General features: G+C 43.2%; 1 pseudogene; it reads right to left on the bottom strand.

Moving 5' to 3' along the window:
- Nucleotides 1–1,238: 1,238 nt before the first annotated feature.
- LOC124557341 lies at nt 1,239–1,355 on the bottom strand (annotated as a pseudogene).
- Nucleotides 1,356–3,250: the final 1,895 nt, after the last annotated feature.

The raw sequence follows: 3,250 nt of genomic DNA, 5'->3' as shown, positions 1-3,250 counted from the left end.
ACAAATTTTTGGTCTCTGGGTGGGATGGGTTGATTTTTATCCCCAGGAGACCATTTTTCCCTGAAACCCACCTCTTGTTACACGTATGGTGTGAGGGGTATAAGAAACAACAGACACAAATTTATATGCTTCCAGAGATTGGAATGCATCCACAATAAGAAGTATCTGACAGTGGGGGGTGGAAGTATTCCAGAGTGGGGATGAATGCATCCTAAAATTTAATGATATATTGTGTCATATTGCACAACATGACAAATGCAGTGTTGTATAAATGATGCCATGTGTGATGTTATACGACATGACATCATGTATCATGTTACTGTACTTGACGCAGTGTATTATATTACATGGCATGGGTACTAATACTAAGAAGCAAAAAAGCGTGAATATCTCAAGATACTTTGAGGCTGGCAGATGGGTTGAAGGGCCAGTTCCCTTCTTTCATCCCGCGTCCGGCCATCCTGATTCAGGTTTTCCGTGATTTCCCTAAATCGCTCCAGGCAAATGCCGGGATGGTTCTTCTGAAAGGGCACGGCCGACTTCCTTCCCTGTCCTTCCCTAATCCGATGAGACCGATGACCTCGCTGTTTGGTCTCTTCCCCCAAAACCAGCCAACCAGCCAGCCCTTCTTTCACATCCCAGCCTCTGGCCAGAACATGTTCGCCTTTTTTGTGCTCGATAGAAAGCGTTTTTCATTCCAGTATACTATATATTAAAAAATATGTAGCTTCCGTCCGCCCGAATGGTTCAAATGGCTCTAAGCACTATGGGACTTAACATCTGAGGCCATCAGTCCCCTAGACTTATAACTACTTAAAGCTAACTAACCTAAGGACAGCACACACATCCATGCTCGAGGCAGGATTCGAACTTGCGACCGTAGCAGCAGCGCGGTTCCAGACTGACGCCCCTAGAACCGCTCGGCCACAGCGGCCGGCTTGTTATTAGTGTATCGTGTAAAATTTTGAAGTAAATCGGCCAATAACTTTTCTCCAGATTTTTGGTAACAACATTAAACAACTTCATTTATTAAACAGCTTCTTGTCTTTATATAGTAGTATAAAGCACTCCATCTTCAGGCCTCCGTGTCATCCTCAGTTGAGGATGCGGATAGGTGGGGCATGTGGTCGGCACACCGCTCTCCCGGTCGTTATGATGGTTTTCTTTGACCGGAGCCGCTACTATTCGGTCGAGTAGCTCCTCAATTGGCATCACGAGGCTGAGTGCACCCCGAAAAATGGCAACAGCGCATGGCGGCTGGATGGTCACCCATCCAAGTGCCGGCCACGCCCAACAGCGCTTAACTTCGGTGATCTCACGGGAACCGGTGTATCCACTGCGGCAAGGCCGTTGCCATTTAGTAGTATAGATAAGGCAGAATAATCTTCCCACAATATAGGGTGTCCCAAGAAGGAGAAGCTTTCGGGACAGGTTCTTTGCGCTGAAACGGGAAAAAAGTCTAGTAAACATGGGCTGTAGAGAACATACATTAGTCCATGTCAGCTGTTGTTATATGCACTAAAATGATTATGTAGTAGCAGAAATCCAGATCCGCTGCGATAAAACGACGGATATTGCGATCAATTGCTATTCGTCTACATTCAACGGTAGCTGCGTCCAACGGGATCATATGGATACCAATCCGATTAAAAGTAATTATATTCGGCTTAACACATTTTGTCATAGACTCGTAAGCAGATATCTACTAAAGTTATGTAAAATTATTCCAAGTCTACTGAATCAAAACGTAGACTAACCAAAAAAATTTAGATTGTTTAACGGTAGTGATCATTTTACTATACTTAAAATGTGTTAAGTCCATCGTCGCATGCACGTAACATTATTAATCCATACGTATAAAAATGGATGTCTGTGTGTATGCATATTGCACATCTCTTCCTAAACCACTGGACCGATTTCACACAAACTTGGTACACGTATACCTTACTGAGAGGTGACAATCACTGTGGGGGTAAGAACCACCTACCTGTAGACGGGGTGAGGGTAGGGGGTGGGGGTGAGAGAGAAAGAGAAGTGTAGTCCGCAACGCGTAAATTCCCAGAATTCATTCATCCAGTATTTGAGAATAAGAGCACTTAGCGACCTGCAACAAACTTTACACATAATTTCAAACCCTTACGAAATTTACTGTCGCTGAAAATCCCTGCAAAACGATGAAAGGAAAAGTTTTTATTGCTTACTACTTTTCCGCAGTTCATGCATTAAAGTATCGCGTGATCCATGACGTTACAGTTTATTACTTCTTTACTGCTAACTGTATTAGCGACATATTTAGCAGACAATATGCACGTGTACCACTGAATGTATGGCCGAGCGGTTCTAGGCGCTACAGTCTGGAACCGCGCGACCGCTACGGTCGCAGGTTCGAATACTGCCTCAGACATGGACGTGTGTGATGTCCTTAGGTTAGTTAGGGTTAAGTAGTTCTAAGTTCTAGGGGACTGATGACCTCAGAGGTTAAGTCCCATAGTGCTTAGAGCCATTTGAACCATTTAACTTTTAACCACTGAATGTACCAACAAAATCATATCATTGTACGAGACATAGTTCAAGAGATCCTGTGGGGCGGCGCGCTAATAATAATAATAATAATAAATCATAAGTAATAGGAAATATTAGAATATTGTTCGCCGTCGTTTACGAGAGCCTGGAAATTATTTTTGTGGTCAGCCATAAAGCGATGGAGAACATACTGACTATAGTTTCCAGACTGCAAGTCCAATTTCTTGTCCAGTCCACTGAAAGAAATGTTTCTATTCTCTGTGTGCTCAGCGGGGTCAGGAACTCGATTACAAATGAAGATTTTGAGTTCTAATTGATAGATATATTTGATAAATTTTAACACGCACAACATCGTAATATTCATTATGTAAATACTAATAATAAATCTCTCTCATATAAACAGCACTATGAGCAGTTCAGAGGCGACCTCTACTATAAGTTTCCATTAAATGGTCTTTCGCCCTGACCTCTGATAATCAAAATAATTCCAGAATGAGATTTTCACTCTTCAGCGGAGTGTGCGCTGATATGAAACTTCCTGGCAGATTAAAACTGTGTGCCCGACCGAGACTCGAACTCGGGACCTTTGCCTTTCGCGGGCAGGTGCTCTACCATCTGAGCTACCGAAGCACGACTCACGCCCGGTACTCACAGCTTTACTTCTGCCAATCAAAATAATTGTTCGCCACAAAAGTAGAAAACAATTGTCACCACTTGCCACGCGGAT

This window comes from Schistocerca americana, chromosome X (assembly GCF_021461395.2).
Source record: "Schistocerca americana isolate TAMUIC-IGC-003095 chromosome X, iqSchAmer2.1, whole genome shotgun sequence".
NCBI lineage: Eukaryota > Metazoa > Arthropoda > Insecta > Orthoptera > Acrididae > Schistocerca > Schistocerca americana.
Note: the sequence above shows the minus strand (reverse complement) of the source record. Positions and strands in the feature narration are given on the sequence as shown.